The sequence below is a fragment of the Castor canadensis genome, chromosome 5 (assembly GCF_047511655.1).
Source record: "Castor canadensis chromosome 5, mCasCan1.hap1v2, whole genome shotgun sequence".
NCBI lineage: Eukaryota > Metazoa > Chordata > Mammalia > Rodentia > Castoridae > Castor > Castor canadensis.
The window spans coordinates 92,268,909-92,282,810 of record NC_133390.1 but is presented as its reverse complement, the minus strand read 5'-3'; the positions used below and the strand labels follow the sequence as shown (position 1 = coordinate 92,282,810).

At 37.0% G+C, this 13,902-nt stretch overlaps 1 long non-coding RNA gene across 1 annotated transcript in view; it reads right to left on the bottom strand.

Annotated features, from left to right (window-relative positions):
- The window catches only part of LOC141423087 (uncharacterized), an 83,355-nt gene extending 70,059 nt beyond the window's left edge, over positions 1 to 13,296 (bottom strand). The window contains exons 1-3 of the long non-coding RNA XR_012447742.1: positions 12,891 to 13,296; positions 9,237 to 9,289; positions 8,420 to 8,555 (exon numbers count right to left, since the gene is read on the bottom strand). This is a non-coding gene — a long non-coding RNA (uncharacterized lncRNA). The remainder of the gene's footprint in view (positions 1 to 8,419; positions 8,556 to 9,236; positions 9,290 to 12,890) is intronic.
- Between the last annotated feature and the right edge of the window lie 606 nt (positions 13,297 to 13,902).

Below are 13,902 nucleotides of genomic sequence, written 5' to 3'. Positions count from 1 at the left end.
TTCTAGGAGTTTGAGATGTATCATTAGGTCATTGATTTGGGATCTTTCAGTCTTTTTAATATAGGCACTCATGGCTATAAACTTTCCTCTCAGGACTGCCTTTGCTGTGTCCCATAGGTTCTGGTAGGTTGTGTTTTCATTTTCATTGACTTCCAGGAACTTTAATTTACTCTTTTATTTCATCGATGATCCATTCTTCATTAAGTAATGAGTTATTTAGTTTCCAGCTGTTTGCATATTTTTTGTCTTTACTTTGTTGTTGAGTTCTACTTTTACTGCATTGTGATCAGATAGTATGCACGGTATAATTTCTATTTTCTTATATTTGCTGAGACTTGCTTTGTGCCCTAGGATATGATCTATTTTGGAGAAAGTTCCATGGGCTGCTGAGAAGAATGTATATTGTGTAGAAGTTGGATGAAATGTTCTGTAGACATCAAATAGGTCCATTTGATCTACTGTGTACTTTAGATCTTGGATTTCCTTAATGATTTTTTGTTTGGATGATCTATCTATTGATGATAATGGGGTGTTAAAGTCTCCCACAACCACTGTGTTGGCGTTTATATATGCTTTTAGGTCTTTCAGGGTATGTTTGATGAAATTGGGTGTGTTGACATTGGGTGCATACAGGTTGATGATTATAATTTCCTTTTGGTCTAGTTCCCCTTTTATAAGTATGGAATGTCCTTTATCTCATTTGATCAATGTAGGTTTGAAGTCTACTTTGTCAGAAATAAGTATTGCTACTCCTGCCTGTTTTCGGGGGCCATTGGATTGGTAAATCTTCTTCCAGCCTTTCATCCTAAGCCTATGCTTATTTCTGTCAGTGAGATGGGTCTCCTGTAAGCAACAAATTGTTGGATCTTCCTTTTTAATCCATTTCATCAAGCGGTGCCTTTTGATGTGTGAATTAAGTCCATTAACATTAAGTGTTAGTACTGATAGGTATGTGGTGATTCCTGTCATTTAGTTGTCTTAGTTGTTTGGAGGTTTGATTGTATGTACCTAAATTGAGGTTACTCTACTGTCTTGCTTTTTCTTTTCCTGTTGTTTGGTGCTGCCTGTCTTTTCATGGTTAAGTTGGGTTTCACTTTCTGTGTGCAGAATCCCTTGCAGAATCTTTTGTAGTGGTGGCTTTGTGGTCACATATTCTTTTAGTTTCTGCTTATCGTGGAAGACTTTTATTGCTCCATCTATTTTGAATGATAGTTTTGCTGGGTAGAGTATCCTGGGGTTGAAGTTATTTTCATTCAGTGCCCGGAAGATCTCACCCCATGCTCTTCTTGCTTTTAATGTTTCTGTTGAGAAGTCTGCTGTGATTTTGATGGGTTTGCCTTTGTATGTTACTTGTTTTTTCTCTCTTACAGCCTTCAATATTCTTTCCTTAGTTTCTGAACTTGTTGTTTTAATGATGATATGTCGTGGGGTAGTTCTATTTTGATCTGGTCTGTTTGGTGTCCTGGAGGCCTCTTGCATCTGTATGGGAATATCTTTCTCTAGTTTTGGGAAATTTTCCGTTATTATTTTGTTAAATATATTATGCATTCCCTTCGCTTGCACCTCTTCTCCTTCTTCAATGCCCATGATTCTCAAGTTTGGACTTTTGATGGAGTTGGTGAGTTCTTGCATTTTCTTTTCACAGGTTTTGAGTTGTTTAATTAATAGTTCTTCAGTTTTTCCTTTAATTACCATTTCATCTTCAAGTTCTGACATTCTGTCTTCTGTTTGTTCTATTCTGCTGGATTGGCCTTCTGTTTTGTTTTGCAGTTCTGTTTCGTTCTTTTTTCTGTGGTTTTCCTTATCCTGGCTGGTTTCCTCTTTAATGTTGTCTATTTTTGTCCTGAGTTCATTTATCTGTTTATTCATCATGTTCTCTCTTTCACTTTGGTGTTTATACAGTGTTTCTATGGTTTCCTTTATTTCTTCTTTTGCTTTTTCAAATTCTTTATTTTTGTTGTCTTGGAATTTCTTGAGTATCTCCTGTATATTTTGGTTGACCCTATCCAGTATCATCTCTATAAAATTCTCATTGAGTACTTGTAGTATGTCTTCTTTTAAATTATTCTTGTGGGCTTCATTGGGTCCTTTGGCATAATTTATCTTCAGTTTGTTGGAGTCTGGATCTGAGTACCTGTTTTCTTCATTCCCCTCTGGTTCCTGTACTAATTTTTTGCTGTGGGGAAACTGGTTTCCCTGTTTTTTCTGTCTTCCCATCATTGTCTTTGGTGTTGTTACTGTCCCTGTACTGTGGGCAATTAAGTATTTTCTAGCTTGTAATAATAACAATGGTAATATTTAGAATGGAAGGGTGAGTGGAGATGGAAAGCAAGAAGTTAAAGAAATGGGAAAAACAAATACACAGACTGGAGGGAGAAAACAGAACAAGGTGTCAGACAATAAGGTTTCAAAGGTATAAACAGGGAGCTTTAGTGTACTAATCGACAGTAAGCTGAACAGACATTAGAGAGACAGAAAGAGGATTGAAAATCAAAAATAAAAAAATAAAGATAAGAATAAAAATAAAAAGTAAGTAAATGAAAGAAAAATCTATATATAAAAATGTATTAAAATAAAATGAAAAAATAGAAAATTTTAAAATAACAAAAAACCAAAAAAACCAAAAAACCAAAAAACCAGAAAACCTCCAAGTTCAAATGCAATGAAGTTTCAGTCTTAATAATTTGGGTGTCCATCTCAGTCTCCAGTCCTGGAGATGGTGCCTCAGATGTTGTTCTGTAGTTGTCTCATCAATGGGGACACATAAAATAGAACAAAACTACACACACATGCACAAAAATAACCCCACCAAGTGTCCCAAGTTCAAATGCAATACAGTTTCAGTAAGTTTTTCAGCTTGCAGGTGTAATTCGGTTGTTCTCTCATCAAAGGTAGGAAGACAAAGAAAAAAAACAGAGTCTGGAGACAGTTCTGAGAATGGTATCTGCGGCTATGGCTTGCCTGCCCGCTGCTGTCAGCCTGCTGTTGCTGGAGGCGTTATTTATGCAGATCTCAGGGGTGAGCTGAGCACTCACCTGGCCCTGCAGGCTTTGTTTGTTCAGAGTTCTCCTGTGTGGGAGCCTCTGCTACAAGCTTTCCCCTTTCCAAGCACTGGGAAAGGTGACACTGCCACCACGTTGTCAGGCCTGCGTGTTTATTTACAGTTCATGTGGGAGGTGGTATGCTTATTGCTTCCAGTATATTCCCTGCTCTTTCCCATACTAGCTTCAAGATTTCAAGTCTGATATTAAGGTCCTTAATCCACTTTGAGTAGACTTGTACAGGGTGATAAACATGGATCTAGTTATAGTTTTCTGCAGGCAGATATCCAGTTTTCTCAGCAACATTTGTTGAAGAGGCTGTCTTTTCTCCATTGTATATTTTTGGCACCTTTGTCAAAATAACGTGGGCATAGTAGCGTGGATTCATATCTGGGTCCTTTATTCTGTTCTACCGGTCTTCATATCTGTTTTTGTGCCAGTATATGCTGTTTTTATTGCTGTGGCTCTGTAGAATAGTTTGAAGTTGAGTATTGTGATACCTCCACAGTTGCTCTTTTTTGCTTAGTGTTGCCTTGGATATTCATGGTCTTTTATTTTCTCCAAATGAACATTAGGGTTGATTTTTCAATCTCTATGATGAATGTCATTTTGGGATTTTGATGGGAATTTCATCAAACATGTAGAATGCTTTTGGTAGTACAGCCATTTTTACTATGTTGATTCTGCCAATCCATGAGCATGGGAGATCTTTCTACCTTCTGTAGTCTTCTTCGATTACTTTCTTGTACTTTTCCTTGTAAAGGTCATGTACATCTTTTGTTAAGTTTATTCCTTGGTATTTGATTTTTTTTTGAGGCTATTGTAAAAGGAATTATTTTCCTCTATTCTTTCTCAATCTGCTCATTGGTGGTGTATAGAAAGGCTACTGATTTTTGTAAATTGATTTTGTATCCTGCACAGCAAGGTTTTAACAGTAAATAGGAAAAAAAGTTTACAAAACAATTTGAATAGTATGATCTTATTTTTGTGAGAGAAAATAATATAGTAGAAGTCTACTTTGTTTTACCTAGTTCAGTCAGAGTGTTGACCAGTTAAAGATAAATGTTAATCTTGTAAAATATATGCTAAAATAGCTTAAACATTTTGTCATATAACATAAAGCATACCTAAAACATGAGTCTACCAGTAATTTGACAAAAGACATGCCTATATTTTAATGTGGATCCCCTTTATATAGTTCTACATCATCCATACCATACCAACAAATATTTCCAGTCTCAATTTCTTTAACTGACAAAGAAAATAAAGACTTTTTTGAAGAGTCCAAAGTCCTTTCACATTTTAAATTTTTTTCACTAATTCTGACAATTTTTTTACCTGAACATAATTTGATAGCAAATACTTAGCATGTAGCTTTTTGAAATTTTTTCCATAGCACTGAAGTTAATTTTCATAGAAGTGATCCATTTTGCAAAAACTTACTTTTGCAATTTGCATAATTGTGACAACACAACCAGTATAAACCAATCAGTAGATAAAATTTCTGGGAAAGTAATTGTTTACTTGAGAGTAGCCTACTCAACACAGTGAACACCAAATTTTTCTGAGCAAAGGGAAAGGTTTCTTTAATCCAGTTTGTGTGCTGCATAGAGAGCAATGGTGGATGTGCTCTTCTCTCATTTTTCAGCCTGGCACCTCATCATCACCCTTCTGTTCTCAACTTTTGTCACCTCCCCAGAAAGCCTTCCAGGACCATCTCAACTATTTTATCATTAGTTTTTCATCATAAAAAAATCATCATTATTTATAACTCACTTATTTATCTTTTGATCACTTGTTGATTGTCTGTATTTACCATTAGAATGTAAATTTGTTCATCTGACTATCTACTAGCAATTAGAATTATGTTTAATGTTGTTAAACATTAATGTTGATAGACATTCTTGGGGAGGTGACACAGGTTGTCAACAGAAGGAGAGGTTAACAGAAGGTTGAAGATGAGGTGCAATGCTGAGAAATGAGAGATGAGCACATCTGCCGTCATCTGCCCTCTTTGTAGCATGCACACTGGATTAGCCCACGTGTGAGTATTTTGAAGTTTATCTCCAGCCACCAGCACTCAACTGACAAGGCTTCTCCTATCTTGGAAAAATGGGCCAGCTACAAGACAACATGGTTCCCACCAGGGATCTGGGATATCAGATTTTTGTTCTCAGTGATCCAAGCCACACAGATGAGATAGAAGAAAATTGGAAATGTTACTTTGGAGAATTGTGGCTAGCTACTGAAGGAAAATGAAAACATTCAACAGTTAGTAAAGATGGGAAATTTGGAAAGGATCAAGTCTAATTTATTATCAGTACTCAAACTGGACTTTTTTCAAGGGGCTGGAACGGGTAGGAGAGGAGTCAATTAAATCTTTTACCAGACAAGACAGAATTTGTGTATCCACCAGTTGCCCGTATTTACAAAAGAGGTAAAACAGCAAAGAAAATATCTAGAATCCAATAAACTGGAAAGCCATGCTGTAGACAATGCAACTTTCCAATCAAACAGTGTTTCTCTGTATGGGCATACATTTTGGTCAAAAATAACGGAGCACAAAATAAAATTGGTCTTGTTAGATTGGGTCTGATTACTTACATAGGTGAAGCAAAAATGATAATACATATGCCTTTATAGGTTTGCTGGAAGTTTTCATATGGAATCCCAGGTTGTACTTTTTTTTTTTTTCCTTGCCCAGGCCAGCCTGGGTGACAATCCTCCTGTTTATACCTCCCACATAGCTAGAATTATAAGCATGAGCTTATACCTAAACCAAGGTAGGAAGCCAAGCCAAGATCTCATCATCAAATTTCACTTAAAATATCTATCAATATGGTTGAATTTGTTTATTTTTAATATCAAAAAATATACCAAATTTCCTAGGCCTGCCAGGAAATGGACTTTCGTACTCAACTGGAAAGCTGAGGACTCTGTAGCCCAGGTATCAGACTGATTTTCCCAAGTACATTTTGTAAACATTGGCTCCATTAAGTCAACCTCAGTTCCTTACAAATGTCTGATCATATCTGATTAAATGAGCCTCATTCTCAAATATGACATGCCACAGAAAGCCTTTGCTAAAGAAGCAATGTTCCCAGTTATGTCCTATTAACAAGGAGGAAGAAGTCTTGCTGAATCAATGCCAACTATATTACTATGAAAATAAAAATTTTAAATAAAAGTTTCCAAATTCTAGTGGGGTTAGGCAAGGAGAATAAGCTATCATTTCCAAAAATAATCTGTAATATTAAACCCAATTTTCAAAGATAAGTATATATTATATCTAATTTATAAAAACTGATGAATTTAGTCTTTGTACAGAAAAAAAAACTTCAGATGTCTAATCATTCTGACCAGTATGTATCACAAATGTGATGATCACATATGGAGAGTATACCAAGGTATATCAAGAATATGAAGTAAAGAGATTGGACAGGTCTTGAGTAGACTCTAAACTTCAGCATTTTTGTAAGTCTCCATGGGTAAGTGATGTGAACTACCAGCTGAAACTCACTAGCCTGGAAGATACTAGATTCAAGCTAAAGAAGTAAAGTTGTAACCAAGTTTTAAGAAAAAAAATGAGATTATGACTAATAACACTATACTATTGTCCAGTATCAAGCAAAACAGCACCAGCACTCTGAAAAACAGAAACATTGTAGACAGAAAGGCCATTAACAATTTTCGGTTTTCCAGGAACTTCTCTAACAGTATTGCTCCTGGTTTGACAACTCTTCCCAGCAACTCATCAATAGTAACATATCTAATAAACCTAATTATTTCTAGGACAAATTCTTTGTGATTTTTCAGGGGCCCAGTAAAAATCTCAAAGACAGTCCTACTTGCAATGGACATTATTTAGGATTCATTTTGGGGGAGGAAGTATTTGAACCACCAAGTCCTCCATTCACTGGCCAGAAATGGAGCACATGGGGTTCTAGAGATACCAGTGCCTAGGTGTAGTAAACAGGAAAGGGTTCCACTCCTGCCCAGGCACAGAAGCAAAACTATGAAAGATAAATTGCACCAAACGACTAAGAGGATGATTTTATTTAGGCTTTTGTAAAAAGGAGAATATTCATTAATGAAGAATGTCTCAAAAACTGAAAAGGGACTAGGGTTTATTAGAGGCAGATAAAAAAGAGCATCATTTCAAAGTCTTATGGGAGTCATAAGGATGGATGGTATGAGTCTTACCTCAGAGGCAAGGACAGGATGTTTCTTTGTACTGACAAGGACTCCCTCCCTGACCAAACTTAAGTCAGTCTCCTCTGAACCCTCTTCTCAACTCACACTTATCTGAACTATCTCAGTTCAGCAATAATTCCCCCATTCTTGACACCAACCAAGCGCCTCTTGGTGATTTCTATCTATGAACTTTCTCACCCTGCCTGTGGGCTATAAATCCCCAGCTGCCCCTGTTACATTCAGAGTCGAGTTCATTTTCTCGCCCCTATTGCAACAGTCTTGACCCCTACCACTTGAATAAAGTCTTTCTTGATTGCTTAACTCTGTACAGTGAAATTTTTCTCTGACAATGGTTAGGATACAAGCGTGTAGTAAGATTACTCAACTGTCAGAATTTTCTGGAAATATAACGCTCAAAGTTCAACATTGTCAGAGGATACAACAAAAGTGATCTTCCACAGCAGTCTGCATCAAATCATTAAGTATTTTCAAATTTTCAAATCTAATTTTTTTCTGCCCAGAAGAGAAATATTAATTAACAAAACATGTTCTGTGAGTACCTACTCTGGATGAGACTACATGAAGTAACATAACCAAGATGACTAAGACAGGATATAAAAAGAAATCAGCTCATCCCAATCCAGAGAAGGTCTTATCTTGTCAAAAAAAAAAAAAAAGCCAACCACCCAAAACTATCTTTAAGATTTTACTCCCTTGTAGAATCATGACCCCTTTACAGAATTTCAATGTCATAATTCCTTTTTTCTTCAGAACAAACACTGTGCCTTCCTTTGTTTTCAAATGTATATTTGACCTCTTTTCAAATGTATATTTGACATCCTTTTAAATGTATATTATCAGTACCCTTTTTAAATATACACCCATTTCAAATAGATTTTTGGAAGTCTGGCAACTTATTATAAGTTCACCTTCCTCTGTTAAGTGTCCCTTTGTCTCCTTTTTCCTACCTAAGTGTTATGAGTACCCTTTTCCCCAGCTAACCACAAGGCAAAGCTTAAAGGGCAGATTGAGTAGAAAAGAAAACCTCCCATTCTGATGTGTTAAAAAACTGGGAAGGAGCAGTTCCCATTTTCTGGCTGGTGCTCCTCTTCCTTCTTTTCTTTCTGCTATATTCTCACAAGCAGTGACATCTTGCTTTAAAATTCTGAGTCTGTGGTCCTTACCCTTCACCACTCTTCTTTCAGCAGATCCCAATCTAGGTGAATTTTCTAGAATCTGGTAATGCCAGAGCCAAAGGTGGTCACAAATCCATGTCCAAAAAGCAGTATAGGAAGTTTAAGTTTGTTTTGAGAGTCCAACCTGTCAACAAGATGTGAAGAAGTCATTATGATTTTATATGAAAATTTTTGTACAAAAAGAACCAATCTGCATCTCTCTCTCTTCCCCCTCCTTTTTTTTTTTTTTTTAATCATCCTAAATCTGCCAGCTCATTACACATCAGACTGCCCCTTCCTGACCGTTGGGCAATGCTTTCTGTCTTCTCCCATAGGACTGCAGGAAATGTCTGCAAGGGAAAGTACAGAGAACACATAGGAAACCTTGGATAGTTCATTTCAAAAGAAAATTTCAATTCTCCTCCAGCTTCTTTCTGACAAATCCTCCTTGAACTCTTGCTTACTTCTAGGATGTGCAGAAAACTATAAGCCAGCACTGTCCCCCACCAGGCTTTGTGCAGGGAGCCAGGTCCATGCGTGGCAATGAAACATCTCTTACTGAGAAAACTTTCCCTTGTAAGCACATGATAATAGCACTGCCTATTAAATGACACTCCTTTTCTGAAACTTTTATTCTGCCTATAGATCATATTTTTGGATGAAAGTTTTGCTATTGAAGTAGCTGCCAGGATATTATGGGCCAGAGTGATTGCAATTTATAGTATATCATAAATCATGCAAGATTGAAAAATGCTTCTGACAGATGAGGCTTTAAATTGACATCCTGTCTTTTTATGGGCATTAAAAAGTTGATCTCATGACATACTCCATAGATGCATCTTCTTTTGCTCAGCCAAAAAGTCCCCATCTCGCATAGCTCTAGAGAGACAGAACAAGAGAGATAGATCACCAGTTACAAAATAGAGCTTTCACACTGTGCTTTGTAAGGGGGGAAAGAAGGATTCAAACAGCAGGAGCATGGTCCTTGGCATTTAAATGCTTAAAAGACAACATGGCCTATCCATCCCTTGCCTATAACACAATCTGTAAATTTCATGAGCCCCACTGAGTCACCAAACACCATGAAATTCAAAAGAAGAGAAAAATGCAATCAGTTCCCCTTGGAAGAGCCAAGAAGCTTACAATTTCCTTAATGAAGATCACAAGGTCAAACAATGGTTCAGTTGGGAATCTCACGAGAAAATGATCAATGCCCACTTTTCTATTCTTCCAGGGCCAAGGTTTCTCAATTTTGGTCATTCACATATTAAAATCATCTGAAGTGCTGTGAAGACTGCCCAATTCCAAACCCATAAATGCAGTCAAATCTATGAATTTGCAGTTGAGATCTCAACGCTCTTAGGTGATTCTGATATGTAGCCATTTTGAGACTCACTGATTCAAAAACGCAAAGGTAAGGGAACAGCATGAATTAGCAGGTAAGATGTGGATGATTCTGGTGCACTTCAGTGGGTACGGTGCAGCACAGTTGCTGCTTGGCTCCTCCCAGTCTAGCCAGAAGAATATGCCCATTGTCAGATTTGCTGATTTATTAACAAAATCCAGAAACCTGGATGTTTTTAATGTGACAGTTCCTGATTTTAAGTGTGGAAGAATAATTCAAAAAATTAATAATATTATGCAAAATATATCTAACCTAAGCAAAATATATCTTGGAACTATGATTTTTCAACTTCTGCCTTAGATATGCCGACTTACATGTCAGAATTTTCTATAAATAAAATTATTTCACTGCTACTGTCATGAATTTCCAGGATTCTCTCAGGGCCATTGGTAGTAGCACACAGAAGTATTCAAATAGAACCCAGAAGTAGCAGTTACTCCAGGAGACAAAATGCCAGCAATAAACATAGGAGTGTGATTGCCAGGCTGGACCTCCTATTTTTATATTTTAAGATGCATTTCCAAAGTGAAGAAAGGGAGGCAGCAACCCTGCCACCTCGGGTAAGGGAACTGGCTTCACACAACACTCTATTGCTGTGCCTGTCGTTGTCCAAGAGGACAAAGAAACTTGGTTCCCATTAACCCCAGACCTTTGTCTCTCAGCACCACTGAAGCAACTCTTCTATTTGCTTTTCCAGTGCTGCTGACACAAGAGTCAGATAGTAGGGAGGAGAGGAAGGAGGACAGCCATCAGTCACAACTACTTCAAGCATGAAAGCAGTGACTACCACTAATTACACCTCTCAGACCTGTGTTTGAGCAGACCTAGGTTCTCTATGAGCTAATTCCAAATGACCTATGTCTATGTAGTATTATCTGTGCTGCTATCTTATCGATTTTGAGACTGTTTTGTTACACAGGAATGGAAAAATCTAATACAATAAAACTCCCATCATTGAAGATAATATAGTCTCATCACAAAATATAAATTTATTTTTTTCTTTATGAGAAGACAGCATCTGTGAACTGCATTTAGGTTGTAAGAATTAGCTGAAGGCTGCTTCAGTGGATTAATAAAAACAAAAAGAAATAGAAATACGCTAATGTTTAGACATAAAACCTAAGATAACATAATACAGAGCATTTTTAAATTTTTAAATTTGTTTGCTTATAATATTCTAGAGATATTTATTTCATAAAGAGCACAACATTAGTTTTACAAGACTACATATATTTCCTACTTATATTCTTCTTGTCCCATTTTTCATGTGCATTAAATCATCTGATTTTATTATGCCTCATATTTTACTTATTCATTTATGAGGCTTTGGGATTTTATTTCTTAAATTCTTAGTGGAATGTTTACCAAAAACCTATAATTAAAAATAAAACCACAGAGCTCACACACACATTTTGCTTATATGCAATTAGAAATCATTTTCAAGGCAATTCTAAATGCCCCATTCCACACAGCATCTTCTCCCAGTGCAGCATGAACTCCAAGGAAATCTTTTAAAAAGGCTCTTTGTATGACTTTGATAATTGAAGACTGAGATTCTACCACCCAGAAGTGGCTTATATTCTGGTGATAGGAATAATTGTATTTGAGGGCAAGTAGGATTCCTGGAGAAAATATAATTGCCAGGGATGTTGGAAAAGAACTTGGAGACAGACAGGAATCACTGAGATATAGATAGGGCACAGCCTAGAGGAGGCTGAAGCTGCAATGTCAAGATGGGATCCATATGATCTGTCTCACACATTCGCTCACTTTCTCTCTCTCTCTCTCTCTCTCTCTCTCTCTCTCTGTCTCTCTCATTATCTCTCTCTCTCCCTCCCTCCATAATTAAAATCTCCCCATAATTACTATCTCTGTATGCTTATAGGATAATTATCTTCAAACTCAAAATCAACATCATGAACTGAACTTGAAATATTAAACATCCCACTGACGTTGTTTCAAGTTATTATATCACAAATGCAGGTATACATGTTGTTGTTTAAAAAAAAACAGAATTATTCTATCTACAAATAACTTTCCAAACTCTATGCAACCTGTCTTACAATCTGACAAACCCTCCAAAAGTGAGAATCACTGATCTAAAGAATATGTTACACAGGTCTCAAGCTGAAACTCTGCTACTTAAATCTACTTCTAGCAAATTCTCTCATAATGAAAAAAGAAATATTTTCAAAGCAAAAATGGAAAAACATTAGATGGAACCAGCTCCTATGGGGAGGACCATCATATTGCCCTTGCTTGATGGGCATCCGACCCAAACCTCTCTCTGATTTTATGTAAACCCTTGAGCTCCACAGCAAGCAACTCTCAGCCTGGTTTATTAAAGTGAAAGAATCACTTCCCATTTGCAAGCTAAGTGCAAGAGGATGTAAAAATCCATTTGTAAGGGCAGTGAGAACTGCCAAAGTCATCCTAGGACATTTGTCACATTTACAATGCTATCACCACCAACAACAACCAACAGGACCAGATTTAGGAGGGTCTGCAACGTTCGGAAGAGATGTCCTTCCCAGTTATGAGAACAGATCCTGATGCAAGTCTAGTGACCCCAAATGGCCAAAAACAGAAAGTATAAAATAGCAGCATCTATAGCAGCCAAACATGTGGCTAGATGGTCCTTTTTCCCTGTGGAGGAAAGTGACAGTCTCAGGGAGAGATTCAGGAGCACCACGCACCCCAGAATCATGGTAACCATGCCAGATGCATCCTTATAGAAGCACTGCCACAGAGAACAGTGCAGATAAAGGAGGCATTTTAACTGCAGCTTTGCTTATTGCCAATCACTTTCCTAGAATTCAGCTCCCTACTCCTCTCACACAGCCTTCATTAAATCCCCCACGGGAATTGCAGTTTTGAGGATTTCAGCTTTCAGGATTTTAATCTTTCAGGATTGTGATTTTTCAGGATTTTAGTCTTTAGAGGATTTTGATCTTTCTAGATTTCAACATTCAAGATTAAGTGTTAGGGACTTTGCCTCTCAGGACTGTGATCAGCATCGGAGAATCCAAAAACACAAGAAACATATTCTGGGTACCAAGAGCAAAGGTCACACACCTTGTCTCCAACTGGACTGTCAGCATCTTGAAGGTAAGAACTGTGTCTTCTTCATGTCCCCAGAAACGCAGGTGACCATTAGCAAGCATTAATAGATGAAAAAACACATGCTGACTTCTTCTGTCTTGCATATTTGCCTTTTTCTTTTCTCATGTGCTGCCATGCCTCCTTTTTAATGCTTCATTTTTTGCTTACTGTCCTGTGTCTGCTTTTGAAATGTCATCTTCATGAGTGGAATAAGGGATGACAGAAACAGTAGCTATCACTCACCCTCTTTACCCATTCCCAGAGCAATTAGGGGAGAGTCATTATGAATGTCCAGGAAAAAAATCCCCTAAATATTTTAAGCATCAGACATTCATTAGTATTAGGAACACATTTATTTCATCTCAAGCATCTTTCTGTATTTGATAGACTGTAAAGAAGAATTTATGTGGGAAAAGATGAGGCACTTCTTTCCTTATTACGAAAACATAAATAGCTCATGAAGGATGGTTCACTATAACAATTTGCATAACAAATGCACTTCACAAGAAACTGTACAACAGGCACCCAGTGTTCTAAACTCATGAATATTTTGAGTAGTTAAGTACAGCACAGAATGCAAACAGGAGAGGGAAAAAATAAATACTTTTGCTAAAGCTTATCTGTAAGCAGAAGACTTACTGTGCAGAAGACTTAGTTTCCTGCTATTTAATTCTTTAGAATGTTGTTTTATATGTATATAACACACACACACACAGGTTTTAAATCAGTTTGTAAAATAAGCTGATAGCCAACCAAGCATATTTAAACAGGTTATTTAGTATTTTAGTCCTAATGGGTTCAGGGCTTTGAGTGGAATACTCAGAGATCATATTCATTAATTTCATCCCTGACATGAGATCTGGCAATGCTTAGCTCACAGACTTTTGCAAATGGCTGGAAATATCACATTCCCATGAGACAAAGTGACAGCTATGAAATTAAGTAGTGTAGCCAAAGATTCCAACAGCTACATTAAACAAACACA